Below are 19,782 nucleotides of genomic sequence, written 5' to 3' on the forward strand. Positions count from 1 at the left end.
GTGCAGCCCGAGTCACTCCATAAGCTACAGGCTGGCCTCCAACTGGCCTTCTCAGGGACCTGGAGGGGTAGGCCTGTCACAGCACAGACTACCAGTTCTGGCTCTGCTTGATGCTAGGTGACCTTGGCCAAGGGCTCTACGCTCTCTGAGCCTCAGTTTTGTTATCTGGAAACCAACACTAATCCGACACTAACGACACTTTCCCTATCCTCCTACTTTATAGGGTATTGGTCAAATTGAATGCATTTGAAAGTGCTTTGTCAACTGGAAAATTCTATTCCAGCACAAGAAAGATGTATTGCCAAAGGTCATAGACAAAAATTGGTGTGTGAATCAGCCAACACCTCCTCCCTCACCCCCGCCCAAGCATGACTAAAGTCAATCTCTCTCCTCTTCTTGGAGACTGGTGTCAGCCCTGTGCTTCTACACCTCTATGGGGAAATAAGAAAACAGAAACATTAAGCCCTGGGCTTAATAGAGAAATAGGGAGAAAAGGGCTTTCACTTTATTTTGATCACACTTAAGTACTCTTGAAAATTTTGCAACGCACATATATATGTATAATTTTTATAATTAAAATATATCTTTACAGATCTAAATATTTTTGCCCTCTAGTTTGGGCATTAAGTACAGATTAATTATTTCTAATGAGAAACTCACATTTTCCAGAAGATTCCAGAAATCTAGAAAAGATGCCAAGAGCGGTCGGGTTATTCTGAAGCAGAGTCTGCGTTTGTCAGGCAAGTCTAGCAGCTCGGGGTCATATGTCCTCCCCCCACCTTTATCTCAGCGCATCACCAGCAGGCAGGGAGCTCTAAGGCTGCATTATGTGGATTTATATCCACTCTGAACCAGCGGGCAAATGGAAAAATGTGAATTTTGGCAGCTGCTTTTGTGGGCACTGACCTCCCGGGACTCGTTCAGTCCCAAACTTCACCCTAGGAGTGATTTCCCCACATCCACTATAATTTATTGACAAGAGTTGTTTCTCTTCCTGAGGCTGAAGGAATTGACCAGCGCAATTTTAAACAAAACACCGCGCGGGTCAAAGCGATGAACTGAGTCATCATTTTCTTACACCACCAGCCCTGCCCAGGGTAGTGTTTTCCCCTCCATCGTCTCTCATTTTTGAAGATGCTGGCAGCACAAATCATCCCCAGACACTTCCCATTGTCCCTCTGTCAGCCCGAAACAAAGGCAAGTCACCGTCTGCCCAGCCTTGACCCAGCTGGGCAGCTGAGACCTCAGGGCATTGTTCCACGGTGCCTCGTCCAAGCTATCTTTTCGAGATAAGCACTTCCAATATTACATGATGTTAACTTAAAAATATATAGGTTTCAAATTTCCCTACTGTCCCAAATGTCACAAAATTAAACAGATGGCATCTTTCTACATTTTGGACAGACTAATGGAATCATAGGACAGTGTCACCATTTTTTTTTTTTTAATTTAATTTCTTTATGGCTGTGTTGGGTCTTCGTTGCTGCACGCGGGCTTTCTCTAGTTGTGGTGAGCGGGGGCTACTCTTTGTTGTGGTGCGTGGGCTTCTCATTGCGGTGGCTTCTCTTGTTGTGGAGCACAAGCTCTAGAGCACAGGCTCAGTAGTTGTGGCACACGGGCTTAGTTGCTCCGCAGCATGTGGGATCTTCCCAGACCGGGGCTCGATCCCATGTCCCCTGCATTGGCAGGTGGATTCTTAGCCACTGCACCACCAGGGAAGCCCCAGTATCATCATTATTATTTCCAGGGAACTTCATGGTATGGCTCAGGTACGGTTACCTGTCCGGGTTATGACTGTAAGTTCGTTTTGCTCTAAGGATGGACAATTGCCACCATCTGAATGTTTCTCTGAGCGTCACTAGGCATTCTGTGAATGATCATGTTGTCTGAGATGCCAAAACCCCATTAGATCTCACTCAACCCTCTGGAAAGTTGGGGTGGTCATGAAGAGGGGTCCACAACCCCCAGGCCATGGACCGGTACCGGTCCATGGCCTATTAGGAAGTGGGCCTCAGAGCAGGAGGTGAGCGGCGGGCGAACGAGCAAAGCTTCCTCTACCGCTCCCCCATCACTGGCATTACCTCCTGAACCATACCCCCCCATCGCTTACATTACCGCCTGAATCACCACTCCCCCACCGTCCATGGAAAAATTGTCTTCCACAAAACCGGTCCCTGGTGCCAAAAAGGTGGGGGACCACTGGTCATGAAGATGGTTATATTAGTGATCATTACTATTTTGGGGGAGGCTTTCTAGATGCCAGGCAGATGGCTAACCACTTCCATCAACGATCTCCCAATCCCCACAACAACCTTTTGAGCTTGGGGTTATTATTTGCATGTCACAGATGAGGAAGACAGGGTTCTGAGAAGTGAAGGCCTCCCAAATAATAAATCACACAATTCAGGGAGGGACCCGATGGAAGTTTCCCTTCACACTATGAAGAGGATGGGATCAAGCATTTAAAGGAACAGAATATTCTCCTGTTCTCTTAGAATTCAAGGTATCACGCTGCCTGGCTTCCTCTCTCTGCCCCTTCTCTGCCTGGGACACTTCAGCATGTCCTCCGAGCCTCCGTGGCCAAGCTCACCCTGCTCCCTCTCTCTGGATGGCCCTTCCTCTCGCCTCTGCCTGGGAAACACATTCATCGCTCAAGACTCAGCTCTGGCACCACATCCTCTAAGAAGCCATATCACTGTCTCTCCCGCCCACGCACACCCTGTACACAGGATCATGTGGTGCTTCTGTCCCACTATTCTCCACTCAAAATTTATTACAAAACCCATGACACTTCATGTTGGTATTTATTTTTATGCCTCTCTTAGTACTAAACTGTCATCCCTTTCAGGCTAGACTGTATCATCTTCATCCGCATATTCCCACAGCCTAGATAGATGCCTGGCAATGAGTAGGTGTTCAATGTGTATGTTTTCTTTGCATCGATGAGCAGATGGAAGAAGACATGAATGGATAAATACCTTCTAGAACTTAAGGGAATCAGCATAGAGGCAATCTACACTGTAATGTGTATTTGCTGTATTCTTTGAGAATATTCAATTCTGCTGTAGAAGACAAGAAAACGGTAAAATGGATGAAACTCCTAAGATACATGGGATATAGGTAAGAAAGAGCAAGTAGCTCATGAGACATTGACAAAAGTCATAAAATGTGTTAGGGTTACATAAGTAAGTTAGTAACCCTTGAGACAGGTTAGACATAGATAAAGTTGGTAAAGCATGTATTGCTGAACATAGACCAAGAACCCAGAGGCAACAAATATTCATGAACCTCTAAATATATATGAGGAATATGAGACACTCAATATTCATGTGGTCTTACATTGACCACCCATAAATGATGCCCCTTCTGGCATCATGTACCTTTTGCCTAAGGAATGTAGATAAAATCCAAAGCTGCTTATCAGGCTAATTGGCATATTTATTGGTCAGGGGACTTGCCCGGTGTCTCTGTGAAACAGCAAACGTGTGTTGGTTTCAGGCACCTTCGGGCTGAACCCTCTTGCATAAACCTCCTCTCATCTGCATAACCTGCCATCAGTGGAGAAGGCTAATGAGGCAGAGAGAGAGAGAGACAGGATGCATGAATACTGGATCAGGTAGTGTGGCCCCTCCACCCCACCTGCACCCTATCTTAACTGTGTTTCCCTACCTCATCTGTCCCTTCTTGCTTCTAGCTCTGTTTTTGAAAGGCTTCAATAAACTATACATTTCAAGCATATTCGTTTGGTGTGAGCCCCTGTATTCCATGATCTCAGGGATATCTTGCCTGGTGGTATAATTGTAAGCGACCACTGCATCAAGGAAATTTCCCAATGACAAGTATGTGTCCTGTAAACACCACTACAGCTTCCTTCCTTAGGTAGCCAAACATAGTTACTCCCTATAAGACTGACCAATCTTTTCTCCTATTACTATAAGAAAAGGGAAAATTCAAGGTACTAGAGACTTTCATATCCAGAGAGCACAGCAGAAATATCAAATTATAGAAACAGTAAACATTCTTTAGAACTCAGGCGAGTTGTTATGGTCCTATTTTTTATGCAAACCACTTATGACAGACTCCCTCTTGTGAGAGCACTGGAATCACAACTAACTGCTGAATAGTCATCGACAGGAAGACACTGGAACTCACCAAAAAAGATACCCCACATCCAAAGACAAGGGAGAAGCCACAATGAGACAGTAGGAGGGGCGCAATCACAATAAAATCAAATACCATAACTGCTGGGTGGATGACTCACAAACTGGAGAACACTTATACCACAGAAGTCCACCCACTGGAGTGAAGGTTCTGAGCCCCACATCAGGCTTCCCAACCTGGGGGTCCGACAACGGAAGGAGGAATTCCTAGAGAATCAGACTTTGAAGGCCAGAGGGATTTGATTGCAGGACTTCGACAGGACTGGGGGAAACAGAGACTCCACTCTTGGAGGGCACACACAAAGTAGTGTGCACATCGGGACCCAGGGGAAGGAGCAGTGACCCCAGGGGAGACTGAACCAGACCTACCTGCTAGTGTTGGAGGGTCTCCTGCAGAGGCAGGGAGTGGCTGTGTCTCACTGTGAGGACAAGGACACTGGCAGCAGAAGTTCTGGGAAGTACTCCTTGGCGCGAGCCCTCCCAGAGTCGGCCATTAGCCCCACCAAAGAGCCAGGTAGTCTCCAGTGTTAGGTCGCCTCAGGCCAAACAACCAACAGGGAGGGAACCCAGCCCCACCCATCAGCAGACAAGAGGATTAAAGTTTTACTGAGCTCTGCTCACCAGAGCAACACCCAACTCTACCCACCAGTCCTTCCCATCAGGAAACTTGCACAAGCCTCTTAGATAGCCTCATCCACCAGAGGGCAGACAGCAGAAGCAAGAAGAACTACTATCCTGCAGCCTGTGGAACAAAAACCACATTCACAGAAAGATAGACAAGATGAAAAGGCAGAGGGCTATGTACCAGATGAAGGAACAAGATAAAACCCCAGAAAAACAACTCAATGAAGTGGAGATAGGCAACCTTCCAGAAAAAGAATTCAGAATACTGAGAGTGAAGATGATCCAGGACCTCAGAAAAAGAATGGAGGCAAAGATCCAGAAGATGCAAGAAATGTTTTAAAAAGACCTAGAAGAATTAAAGAACAAACAAACAGAGAGGAACAATACTATAACTGAAATGAAAAATACACTAGAAGGAATCAATAGCAGAATAACTGAGGGAGAAGAATGGATGAGTGACCTGGAAGAGAGAATGGTGGAATTCACTGCCATTGAACAGAATAAAGAAAAAAAGAATGGAAAGAAATGAAGACAGCCTAAGAGACCTCTGGGACAACATTAAACGCAACAACATTCGCATTATAGGGGTCCCAGAAGGAGAAGAGAGAGAGAAAGGACCCGAGAAAATATTTGAAGAGATTAGAGTTGAAATCTAAACTTCCCTAACATGGGAAAGGAAATAGCCAACCCAAGTCCAGGAAACGCAGAGAGTCCCTGGTAGGATAAACCCAAGGAGAAACATGCTGAGACATATAGTAATCAAATTGACAAAAATTAAAGACAAAGAAAAATTATTGTAAGCAGCAAGGGATAAATGACAAATAACATACAAGGGAACTCCCATAAGGTTAACAGCTGATTTCTCAGCAGAAACTCTACAAGCCAAAAGGGAGTGGCATGATATATTTAAAGTGATGAAAGGGAAGAACCTACAACCAAGATTACTCTACCTGGCAAGGATCTCATTCAGATTCGATGGAGAAATCAAAAGCTTTACAGACAAGCAAAAGCTAAGAGAACTCAGCACCACCAAACCAGCTCTACAACAAATGCTAAAGGAACTTCTCTAAGTGGGAAACAAAAGAGAGAAAAGGACCTACAAAAACAAACCCATAACAATTAAGAAAATGGTCATAGGAACATACATAACAGTAACTACCTTAAACGTGAATGGATTAAAAGACACAGGCTCGCTGAATGGATACAAAAACAAGACCCATATATATGCAGTCTACAAGAGACCCACTTCAGACCTAGGGACACATACACACTGAAAGTGAAGGGATGGAAAAAGATATTCCATGCAAATGGAAATCAAAAGAAAGCTGGAGTAGCTATACTCATATCAGATAAAATAGACTTTAAAATAAAGAATGTTACAAGAGACAAGGAGGGCCCTACATAATGATCAAGGGATCAATCCAAGAAGAAGATATAACAATTATAAATATATATGCACCCAACATAGGAGCACCTCAATACATAAGGCAACTGCTAACAGCTATAAAAAAGGAAATCGGCAGTAACACAATAATAGTGGGGGACTTTAACACCTCACTTACACCAATGGACAGATCATCCAAAATGAAAATAAATAAGGAAACAGAAACTTTAAATCACACAATAGACCAGATAGATTTAATTGATATTTATAGGACATTCCATCCAAAAACAGCAGATTACACTTCCTTCTCAAGTGCACACAGAACATTCTCCAGGATAGACCACATCTTGGGTCACAAATCAGGCCTCTGTAAATTTAAGAAAATTGAAATCATATCAAGCATCTTTTCTGACCACAATGCTATGAGATTAGAAATCAATTATAGGGGGAAAAATGTAAAAAACACAAACACGTAGAGGTGAAGCAATACGTTACTAAATAACCAAGAGATCACTGAAGATATCAAAGAGGAAATCAAAAAATACCTAGAGACAAATGACAATGAAAACACGACAATCCAAAACCTATGGAATGCAGCAAAAGCAGTTCTAAGAGGGACATTTATAGCAATACAATCCTACCTCAAGAAACAAGAAAAATCTCAAATAAACAATCTAACTTTACATCTAAAGGAACTAGAGAAAGAAGAACAAACAAAACCCAGAGTTAGTAGAAGGAAGGAAATCATAACCATCAGAGGAGAAATAAATAAAATAGAAACAAAGAAAACACTAACAAAGATCAATAAAACTAAAAGCTGGTTCTTTGAGAAGATAAACAAAATTGATAAACCATTAGCCAGACTCATCAGGAAAAAGAGCGAGAGGACTCAAATCAATAAAATTAGAAATGAAAAAGGAGAAGTTACAACAGACACCACAGAAATACAAAGTATCCTAAGAGACTACTACAAGCAACTCTATGCCAATAAAATGGACAAGCTGGAAGAAATGGACAAATTCTTAGAAAGGTATAACCTTCCAAGACTGAACCAGGAAGAAATAGAAAATATGAACAGACCAATCACAAGTAATGAAATTGAAACTGTGATTAAAAATCTTCCAACAAACAAAAGTCCAGGTTTCAGATGGCTTCCCAGGTGAATTCTCTCAAACATTTGGAGGAGAGCTAACACCCATCCTTCTCAAACTCTTCCAAAAAATTGCAAAGGAAGGAACACTCCCAAACTCATTCTATGAGGCCACCATCAGACAAAGGCCAAAGCCAGACAAAGATACTACAAAAAAAGAAAATTACAGAGCAATATCACTGATGAATATAGATGCAAAAATCCTCAAAAAAATACTAGCAAACAGAATCCAACAACACAGTAAAAGGATCATACACCATGATCAAGTGGGATTCATCCCAGGGATGCAAGGATTCTTCAATATACACAAATCAATCAATGTGATACACGATATTAACAAACTGAAGAATAAAAACCATATGATCATCTCAATAGATGCAGAAAAAGCTTTTGACAAAATTCAACACCCATTTAAGATAAAAACTCTCCAGAAAGTGGGCATAGAGGGAACCTACCTCAACATAATAAAGGCCATATATGACAAACCCACAGCAAACATCATTCACAATGGTGAAAAAATGAAAGCATTTCCTCTAAGACAGGGAACAAGACAAGGATGTCCACTCTCGCCACTATTATTCAACATAGTTTTGGAAGTCCTAGCTATGGCAATCAGAGAAGAAAAAGAAATAAAAGGATACAAATTGAAAAAGAAGTAGTAAAATTGTCACTGTTTGCAGATGGCATGATACTATACATAGAGAATCCTAATGATGCCACCAGACAACTACTAGAGCTAATCAATGAATTTGGTAAAGTTGCAGGATGCAAAATTAATGCACAGAAACCTCTTGCATTCCCATACACTAATGATGAAAAACTCTGAAAGAGAAATTAAGGAAACACTCACATTTACCATTGCAACAGAAAGAATAAAATATGTAGAAATAAACCTACCTAGGGAGACAGAAGACCTGTATGCAGAAAACTATGAGACACTGATGAAAGGAATTAAAGATGATACAAACAGTTGGAGAGATATACCAAGTTCTTGGATTGGAAGAATCAATATTGTGAAAATGACTATACTACCCAAAGCAATCTACAGATTCAATGCAATTCCTATCAAATTACCAATGGCATTTTTTACAGAACTAGACCAAAAAAATCTTAAAATTTGTATGGAGACACAAAAGACCCCAAATAGCCAAAGCAGTCTTGAGGGAAAGAAACGGAGCTGGAGGAATCAGACTCCCTGACTTCAGACTATACTACAAAGCTACAGTAATCAAGACAATATGGTACTGGTACAAAAACAGAAATATAGATCAATGGAACAGGATAGAAAGCCCAGAGATAAACCTACGCACCTATGGTCAACTTATCTATGATAAAGGAGGCAAGGATATACAATGCCGAAAAGACAGTCTCTTCAATAAGTGGTGCTGGGAAAACTGGACAACTACATGTAAAAGAATGAAATTAGAACACTCCCTAACACCATACACAAAAATAAACTCAAAATGGATTAGAGACCTAAATGTAAGACTGGACACTATAAAACTCTTAGAGAAAAACATAGGAAGAACACTCTTTGACATAAACCACAGCAAGATCTTTTTTGACCCACCTCCTAGAGAAATGGAAATAAAAACAAAAATAAACAAATGAGACCTAATGAAACTTAAAAGAAGGGAAACTACACGCAAGATGAAAAGACAACCCTCAGAATGGGAGAAAATATTTGCAAACGAATCAACAGACAAAGGATTAATCTCTAAAATATATAAACAGCTCATGCAGCTCAATATTAAAAAAAACAAGCAACCCAATCAAAAAATGGTCAGAAGACCTAAATAGACATTTCTCCAAAGAAGATATACAGATGGCCAAGAGGCACATGAAAAGCTGCTCAACATCACTAATTATTAGAGAAATGCAATTCAAAAGTACAATGAGGTATCACCTCACACCAGTTAGAATGGGCATCATCAGAAAATCTACAAACAACCAATGCTGGAGAGGGTGTGGAGAAAAGGGAACCCTCTTGCACTGTTGGTGGGAATGTAAATTGATATAGCCACTATGGAGAACAGTATGGAGGTTCCTTAAAAAACTAAAAGTAGAACTACCATATGACCCAGCAATCCCACTACTGGGCATATACCCAGAGAAAACCATAATTCAAAAAGACACATGCACCCCAATGTTCATTGCAGCACTATTTGCAATAGCCAGGTCATGGAAGCAACCTAAATACCCATCGACAGACGAATGGATAAAGAAGATATGGTACATATATGCAATGGAATATTACTCAGCCATAAGAAGGAACGAAATTGGGTCATTTATAGAGACGTGGATGGATCTAGAGACTGTCATACAGAGTGAAGTAAGTCAGAAAGAGAAAAACAAATATCGTATATTAATGCATGTATGTGGAACCTAGAAAAATGGTATAGATGAACTGGTTTGCAGGGCAGAAATAGAGACACAGATGTAGAGAACAAACGTATGGACACCAAGGGGGGAAAGTGGCGGGGGAGGGGTGGTGGTGTGATGAATTGGGAGATTGGGATTGACATGTATACACTAATATGTATAAAATGGATAACTAATAAGAACCTGCTGTATAAAAGAATAAATAAAATAAAATTCAAAATAGAAAACCACTTATGACAAATCTTAAAGGAAAATTGCCTAGCTAACTAAGATGCTTCATGGTTAACTTATGCAAATGAGAGAGATTCTGAGTCTTTTCTCCAATAATGAGTAAGTAATTATATTTTTTCTCAATGTCAGGGCACCGCAAGTCCACAAAAATATGCCCTTGCAGAATCCCATGATTGCACCCTATGTAGCCAGTTTGAATTCCTATGTGTGTGGACCAATAAAGAGTTATTATCCAACTGAGTGGGATATTGGCTGTCTGAGTTCGTTCCTAGTGTGCAATATAATTTCAGACTTTCATTCTTGTTTATTGGCTGTCAATAGTATTATAAGTCTTGTTTATTACTGCTGGTTTCACATAGCTCAATTCATGTATAAAAAATGCTTTCTCCCCTGAGTCACATTTAAATTTATTCATATTGAGTTCCAAGATTTTTCCTTTCTTCGGACAAGATCTATGCTGAATGAATCTGTAGAGCCACTGATTCCTTTCCCCCAGTCCTATCAAATGGCCCTTTTAAAATGGATTTGTTGAGCATCACATTGTAACTGTGCTTGTGAAAGTTTAAAAGCTCCACACAACCAAGATCTATTGGTTCAGGAAGTGAAGAAAAAGAAAGAAAAGAAAAAGAAATGCCTCAATTTAATCTTGTATATTGAATTACCTTCCATTTTCTAATAATGGGATGATATTCAGTCTCTGCTAGAACAGCGTTGTGACATCTATGGCTTGGAGGATGTGATATACTAGGAAAATAGCCTTATGGGGCCTTGGGGACCATTGACGTGTCTGTGATCCCGTAGAGCTGCTTATTGGCAGTGCATAACAGAGTCAGGGCTCGTTTTATATACATTGGTGAAAATAAATAGCACTTGGTGTTACTTGGGACCTTTTTCTTTTTTTTGGCTGCATTGGGTCTTTGTTGCTGCGCGCGGGCTTTCTCTAGTTGCAGCAAGCCGGCTTCTTATTGCGGTGGCTTCTCTTGTTGCAGAGCACGGGCTCTAGGCACACGGGCTCAGTAGTTGTGGCTCGCGGGCTCTAGAGCGCAGGCTCAGTAGCTGTGGCGCATGGGCTTAGTTGCTCCGCAGCATGTGGGATCTTCCTGGACCAGGGCTCGAACACTTGTCCCCTGCATTGGCGGGCGGATTCTTAACCACTGCACCATCAGGGAAGCCCTGGGACTTTTTATCCTAAGATTTCCATGGGTCTGGAGTACTAGGATCATGCAAAATTTCTGTTGGAAGATTTCTCCTTTCATCTCATGTTTGTCTATTTACAACCCAATTAAAATTCCCGTAGCTGGGAGGAACACCTGGATTCCGGCACGCTCCGCTCTCTGGGGCCACTGCGGATGTAATGTGGATCCCCAGTGAGCTGGCTCCTCTCTAGACCATGGGAAGAATGCTTGAGACAGGAGGGCACATCAGCTCACCCGTGGACCAGAGCCTGAGATCCACGCACTACCTGCTCTCCAGGAGAACAGCATCCAGCCCAAAGCCCAAATCCTCTGGCCTCCCACAAGTGAAACAGCAGCTGACACACAGCCCCGCCCATACACGGAAATGGAAGTGGTGGCTGCCTGCGGAACTCTGGGTGGCCACCTCCCCTCCCCAAGCATCTGCCCAGCCGCTCGTCCTGAGCTTGAATTCCCTTGGAGGACAGCCTTTCACTCTGCCCTAAGATCAGCCTTCATATTGAAATGTGCCAAGGGACAAAGCCCATTGTCTTCACGTCATATTAAGATGCAAATAGCTGACTTCACAGGCTTTCCTGACAGCTGGTTGTGCAGGGGACCTGCTCTGGGCTGTGTGAGGGAAGGAAGATGCAGAAATGGAAGGGGGGTGATCGTCAACACAGGCTGAAACATTTAATGTTGCCCTCTTTGATCAGAAGCTCTTTGGGGTGTGTAGGTAGGTAGTGCAGCTGAGGAAGGGTGCAGGAGTCCACTGGTTACTTATTCTTCCCTGTACGGAATGCTCTGTTTATGCCATACATTTTATAGCCTCTGTTTGCATGTCTGAGACCCTTGCCCTTCTAAAGAGGTCCTTGGTAAATGACCAGATCCAATGTGCACAACCCGAAGCATGTTCCCCTTGGATAGCATCTGCCTGCCACACCGTCCCGGTCTCCCTCTGGGATTGCTCTTGCTTTGGAGATACATGGTTACGATTTTTGCTTTGTTTATACAGAGGCTGACATGACTTCTCAGGAAGTGGGTTAGGCCTCAGAGTATCTCTGCTCTAGTAGACTGTGAGGACAGGAATATGTGATGGGGGTGGGGAGAGCTTCCCTCCAACTGCTCCAAGCAGGAAAGAGGGGTCTGCGGTCCTTGTTGCATTTCTCAAGTGCAGGAAATGTAGCAAACAGGGTACCCACTTTCTACCAGTTTGCTCAGAAAACTGTGGTTTCTTATCCGTTTAAATTAAGCTGAAGAAATCAGCCCTTCACCAAGGCGGCCACAGTTAAGTTTCAGCTCTCCCAGACTTTTGTGCGTCTCCCACAACCCCTGCGTCATGGTGCATCTCCCCTTCATCCTTCTCACTCAATGCCCTGTCTTTTCTTGTCAAATTATGCTCACAGAATAGGACTTGAAAAATATTCAGGTTAAATTACAAATTACCCAAAAGAGCATCAGCTCTCAGCTCTCCCAGGGTATTTTATTACATTTGAACAAGGGTCAAAATCTTAAATTGAAAGAAATCATCTCTCATAGGTGGATTTCAGCCATCAGTATAGGAGAGGTGTATCCCTGAAATCATAGTCTCAGGCGGTAACTTGGAAAAAGACAGTTGAAGCCTTGCCCTATTATTCACCATTCCCTGTATCTGTGGTGATGTTTCTGATGTGTGGTCACTTATAGCCCTTGCTTTCCTAAAGAAATCATCTAATCCAACCTCCCAGACAAAGCCTGAAACTCTTCTAGAACATTCTTGATTTGTGCTTAATCAATAGTTCAAAAATCAGAAAATTCACAGTCTTCCTAGCTGAGCTGGCCACTGACAGACATCCCTAAATATTAAGAAGTTCTCCTCTGACATTTATTCACTGGTTCTTAGTTCTGTACTTGAAGCCTTGTGGGTTAAATCTGTTCTCTCTTGCATGTGACATTCTTTCAAAGAGTTGAAGACAATAGTCACATCCTCCCTCCCCAGTTTTTTCTTCTACAAATTGGGACTTATTCTGTAAGTAATTGAGCTAAAGGCCCACAGGGAGGATATGCTTCTTAGGGATACAATGGTTTTTAAATATGGCCACAAGTTCACTGACATATCTCTTATTACAAGATAAGGTCTATGTTTCTTCCCCTTGAATCTGGACAGGCTTTTGACTGCTTTGACTGATAGACTGTGTTGAAAAGATGCCGTGTACCTTTCACCTAGCTTGCTAGAATGCTTGCTCTTGGAGCTTCAGGTTGCCATTAAAAAATCCAACTACCCTGATCTGCCATTCTGTGAGGAAGCCCAAGCCACATGGAACACCTCCCACAGACAGTCCCAGCTGAGCCCAGCCCTCAGGTCATTCCAGCCCAGACACTAGATATGGGAGTGAAGAAGCGTCTAGATGATCCCAGCCCCCAGATATCTGAGTCACCCCCAGCCATTGCAGTCCTACCAGATGGAGCCCCTTATATTGTGGAGTAGAGACAAATTGATCCTGACATGGCTTGTCCAAATTCCTGACTCAGAATCAGTGAGTATAACAAAATGATTGTTATTTTACATCATTGGGTTTGGGGTTGGTTCATTACAGAGATAGCTGGAACAGAGATCATCCCCTAAATCACCTTGGCCATGGCAGCTTGTGCCCTGGAATAACATTAACACTAAATTTCCTTACTCCTTAAACTTGGCTATTAAATATATTAATCTTGCATTTTAAAAGTCACCTTCCTCCAGAGTACCAGGGGAAAGCAGAAATCTCATAAACTGCAGGAAATAATCACAGAAATAGATAATGCATCAAAAATAGCGCCAAGAGGGTTCAAGTCTCTAAATGTTGTGTCTTAGACCTTACTGCTTTGTGTTATACTCTCAGTGCAAATTGTCAGTTTGAGCTCATTTATTCAGATAATAAAGACTTTTGGAATCCTCATCCCATCGTCCAGTATTAATTACACCATCTTCGGCCTTGCATCTTCAGAGGGAGGGAAGCCAACTTGGATGGGAAATTCACGTAAGCCCTACAGAATTCTGTGATCTAAAATGAAAGTGACGATAATACGTGCCTTGCAAGATTGTGGTGAGGATGAAAAATCAAGCAAGGACCATAATGAGCACTGGTGCGTGCTCACAATTGCTCCCCACAGAATCGACCACATGCCTTTTATGTCTTCATCCAAGTTGTTGAAAGAAGCACAGGATAGGACAGGGCCGAGGGCAGGCCCACCACCGGTGACCATCTCTGAGCCAGTGATCAACTCTTTGGGTTCTATAACTGAACAAGCTTCAAATATAAGCTCCACCGAGGCAGGGTTCTGAGTCCATTTTTTTTACTAACATCTCATGTGATTAGAACAGTCTTAGCACTTAGTAGGTACTCAGTAAAGACTTGTTAAATAAACGGATGGAATTCTGTGCATAGCTCTCTCCTTAGCCTTATCATATGCCTGGATGTCCACGCCATGCATCCTCCCACCCAAGGCTGGTCTTGCCTCCCTCGGCTGAGAGTCTGAGCTCAGAGGTACAGAGCACAAAAGGTCACATATAGAGCTCAGGAAACTGACAACTCCCTCTGCTACACCTATTTTCCACTTCCTAATTACTGACATGTTTAAACTATAACATGAATAGCCACATTAAAGTCATTTGTTATATGTAAAGTAGGGGCATAACACATCGATAATCAAGGCCTCCCTCCGTGCCAACCTACATGCTAGAGGTATAATTAAGTGTAAGTACCTCTTAGTTTGCTAGCCATTATTACTGGGCTTAAACATATATTCAGCCAGTTATTAGTGAAATTCTATAGTGTCCTGAGGAACTATTGTTTAATAAATGGAATAGGAGTTTTCCAGCTGGTACCACACTTGCTCAGCTGATCTTGGCAGTGAATTGGTGGTATAATGTTTGATGTCTGCAGAGTCTCTGTTTTCAATATGGAAAACTCAGATCTTGAACACCATGAGGACTGTAAGAAGAGCTTCCTGACTCTCTTTTCTGGTTCACTTTGGCCATAGAAGAGATAGTTCCCTGGTCTAAGATTTGCTCCTCAAAGCCTCTCGGTTCCACGCAAAACAAGAAACGTCTGAGGATCAAATTCACTTCATATTTGGTTCCAGGGATCAAGAACTTACAACCAAGCAAATGACATGTAATTATTAAGGCCTTGCTATGTCCACAGCCCTAAGCTAGGACTATATTGAAATAGTATGTTTCAACTTGACCTTGCATTAGAAGTAGCCATATTATATTAAGATCTCCGTCTTATTAAAAGGACACAGGAAAGCAAAGATAGTGAGAAAGGTGGGGTGGCTCCTCCCCTCACTCCTTATTCTGACTACTGTTGGTGAATGGGAAGAGTGAGTCATTGAAATGGAAGAAACCCCCAGAAAGGAATGGAGACCTCCCCCCACCTCCCCTGAGACTGGCATTGCACGCTTTCTCGTCCCAGATCCTCAAGCTGCAGTTCTGAAATTTTCCTGTAGGAGGGGCTCTACAGCGGTTACCAGGAGACATGCGATTTGAAGCTGCCCTTGTAGAGAGCACAAAAAAGGGTCCTTGAATCGTTTGTTTCTGCTGACTTGTCAGGATGGGGGAGAAGTAACAGAAGGCATTAAAGAGGCTGAGGCCACCTCTTAGAGCAGCTCCTGCAGATTTCCTGCTGGCTGAGGGAAATGCACCAGGCTACCACCCATCCTTGGGTACCTCTATTCCCAGTGCCTGGCACTTAGTAGGAGCTCAATCCACACTTGTGGAAGGAATCATGCGTCCCGTGAGTAAAAAGGTAGCATTTCTTCTGCTACCATGTAGTGATTTCAGAGACGTACATGAAGATGATCTCTGAGCTCCTTGGAAGCTCTGTTGTTTTGAGCACCAAAGGGGCGAAAAGGTGTTTGGGGACAGAATAGACACTGTATCCTGTGTTATTGGCTGAAAGGAAGGCTAAGGGAGAAGTGATTAGACAACTGAGATTACCAGGCATTGGAGCAGGGAGGTATATTAGATTCTGGAACCACAAAGAGGGAAAATATGCACAGAGGAGCTCACAACCCCCAGGACATGCTCACCGGAGGTCCCCTAACACTGATCCCCAAGTACTTTGCATTTCTCAAGCCCTGAAAAATCGGAGTAGAGACCTGGAAAGATGGGTTGGGGGCTGCTTGCTGGCCCCAGGATTGGTCCATTGCCACAGCCTACCTTCTACCACCCCTCTGTGAGGCTGGTTATTGTCTGGAGTCTTCGCTCCTTTCAATGCTTCCACAAGGCTCCACTTCTACAGGAAGCCCTCCCTGATCACCTTCTCTGTATCTGTATCTCTGCCTCTTGGAGACAAACGCACACTGCTCCCATGAAGGATTCAGTTCCTAGTGAATGATGTGCTAAGAAAGTAATCACTTACAGAAAGTGGGGCTGGAGGTGAGAGGAAACCTTAGCATGTGGCAGGCTCTGTACGGGGAATTTTACATGAATCACTGTCTTCAATCCTCGGAACACACACAGGGACCTCGAACCCATAGAGGAAGTGATATCAAAACAGACTTAAAAGAGGGCAGAGCTACCGGGATGTCAAGGGGGAAGAGTGGAAAAGTGAAAAGAGGAAAAGGGGAAAGGAAAGAAAGAGTTTTCCAGGCAAAGGAGACCTCATGTGCACAGATCTGCAGGCTTGAAGGAAATGAAAGGACATTGTGGCTCAACCACACCTCCTTCAGAAAAGACTGGAAGTAGCTCACAAGGATAGAAAAGCTGGAACAGGAAGGCGTGAATCAAAGAGAGAGGAACTTAAGAAGGAATGAAAACAAAGATGGAGATTTCAAACGGAGCCAAGAGTAAGATGTGAAAGACTGCATCCCATAATGATGTGTATGCTTGTTGCAAGTGAGCCACGGATCGGACACTAGGAAGCTTTCTAGGAATCAGCCCTGAAAGGAAAAGCTGGTGCCTCTCCAGCTGAGGCTTCCTCAGGGAAACTGCGACCGTTGGATCAAAGAGACCTATAATCCTTACCTAAGCAGGTCAGGATACTCTCCGCTGATGTGCAGCCTGGAAAGCATCCCCATGATGGGGGGTCCTGTCCATCACCCCAGGCACCTGCTACGAACGCAATTCAGCCGGTAGCCACACAATATCATCCGTGCAATGGCATCCAGGGGCCCCACTCTTGGTTCATGTGGCTTAATCCCAGGGGAAGATCTCAAAGTAGCCAAAAAAGACTGAAGAACTGCTTATCCTTCAAACAACTGTCCCTGGAATAGCCTCTTGCTGACAAGTTTTTGGAGAATATTAGTCATAAGTTACAAACTACACCTCCTTACAAAGAGGACGAACTCAGCCTGTCTATGCTGTCGATTAAATATAGACCCCTGTGCTTTAACATACAACCGGGCTGAGGGCAGAGTGTGCCTAGACGAAAAAACCATCTCTCTCCTCCCTTCCTTCAAGTCTTACCTAAATGCCATCCTCTCTATGAGAGCTTGGTATGTTTCCAAACCAGAAATGACTTCTCCATCCCCTAACCTCTCAGCATGTTTTGACCTTTTAAAGACACTTACCGCATTTGATCTGGTGCTGGGCATCTTCAGATTTTACCTCCCCGGATGTGCCCAGCACGACACCATCCTCATACTCGTGATCAATAAAATCTCATCGAGTGAAAGCAACACCTTCCAAATTGCCACTTTGAACGTAACCTGTTCTTCACATCACTACCCTCCTATTGAGTGTGTGGATTCAGCCATTTATTCAGAGGATGTAGTGGTGGCCTTTGATTTCTTTGTGCAACAGTTTGTGTTGAATCTTGCGCTCCTTCGGTCTGCATGAGACCTTTTGTGACCTCCTCATCTACACTCTGAGGTCATGGGTAAAGGTCATATCCTTTGAGGAAACATAAGAGCAGATGGGACAAGGAACTGGAAAAAAATGTAATGCAGGAAACAGCCTTGACCTCTGGCCCTGACCCACAGACTGACTGGATTAGAGATGCTTGTAAGGCAACCGGGCCTGATGTTGTCTTAACACACAAAGACTAGCATTCATTGAGCCCTTGACATATTATAAGAATTGTGCTAGGCTTCTTTAAAGATTTTAGTAGGCATGAGTTACACCATTGAACCATCACAATAACCTGTGAACTGTGGCCATTTTTTTAGATGTGGACACTAAGACTCAGAGTAGTTAAGTAAACCACTCAAGGTAGCATAGCTAGTAATTTGCAGAGCAAGGATTTGACCTCAAATCCATCTGACTTTAAAGCCCAGTTCTCTTCCAGCTGAGAGGAGTGAAATCCCAGTTCTACCAGTTGGGAGACTCAGGCTCTATCACTTAACCTCCTAGTCACTTAAGCCTCAGTTTTCCCATCTAAAAAGTCAGACATAACATAGTACACATCTTACAGGATTGTTCTGAGGATAAAATGAGAAAATACATGTAAACACAGTACTTGGCAAATAGTAAGTGCTCAATAAAATTGTTATAAGAGTAAACTCTGCTATCTACTTTGACAAGGAAACTTGTGTGAGTGAGCCGTTCTAGCCAAAAAAGAGCCCAAAGTCATCAACATCTTAGAAAGCGTATGAATTTGCTAGGGCTGCTGTAATAAAGTACCACAGACTGGGTGATTTAAATAAAAGAAATTCATGTCCTGACAATTCTGAAGGCTAGAAGTCTGAGATCAAGGTGGCAGCAGGATTGGTTTCTCCTGAAGCTTCTCTCCTTGACTTATAGGCGGCCACTGTCTCCCTGTGTCTTCACGTGGTCCTTCCTCCATACATGTCTGTGTCCTAATTTCCTCTTCTCATAAGGATACTAGTCATATTGGATTAGGGCCCACACTAATGACTTCCTTTTAACTTAATTATCTTTTTAAAGACCGTATCTCCAAATAAAGTCACATTCAGAGGTACTGGGGGTTAGGACTTAAGCGTATGAATTTGGAGAGGTGGCGGGGGGCACAGTTCAGCCCATAACAGAGGGCCTCAGTAAAACTTTTCTAAAAATACTCAGTTTTTAAAATTTTTTCCGTTAAAGGCAAGTTAGGGCACTCACTTGGCTTTGAGTGGAAAACCAGTTGAGTGTCTTCTGGAGACAAATTATTGCTTTTTTTAAAATGGCATTATCAATAGGGACTACAATGGCTTTTGTTTGTTTATTTTTATTTTGGAATCTCTGAAGGGTCAGACTTCCCTATGGCAGAAGGCTGTTCACTTTACACACATCGTAATGTGTATAAGGTGACAATCATGTTCGCCAGGATCCTTTTCTCCACCAAAGGCCAGGTCCAATATGGAGAAAAACTCGAGCAGCAGAGAGAGGCTTGTCAGAGGTGGGACGTGTTTGCCTAGGGACAATGCTTCTTCCTTTTTATTTTGGAAATAGGGGCAAGGTCACAGGCACATTGCTGGGTACACCAGAGGAGTATTAGGTTACAAACAATGGTGTTGTAACAAAGCACACTGACTTTAGTAAAATAGGTTATTGGTCTCTCTGGGGTTGATTGACTGCACTGAAGTCCCCAGTTAATGGTTCTCTGTATTTGCACCCTTTTGCCTTCCACTTCATAGTTTCACTCTGAACAGGTCGGCCTGTGATTTGCTCTGCCCAGCAGGATGCAGCGGAAGTGGCAGAATGCCTGTTTCAAGCCTAGGCCTTTAGAGGCCCTGTGCACTTCCGTTTGCTCTCTTGACCAGACAACAAGCAGA

This window comes from Balaenoptera acutorostrata, chromosome 21 (assembly GCF_949987535.1).
Source record: "Balaenoptera acutorostrata chromosome 21, mBalAcu1.1, whole genome shotgun sequence".
Lineage (NCBI taxonomy): Eukaryota > Metazoa > Chordata > Mammalia > Artiodactyla > Balaenopteridae > Balaenoptera > Balaenoptera acutorostrata.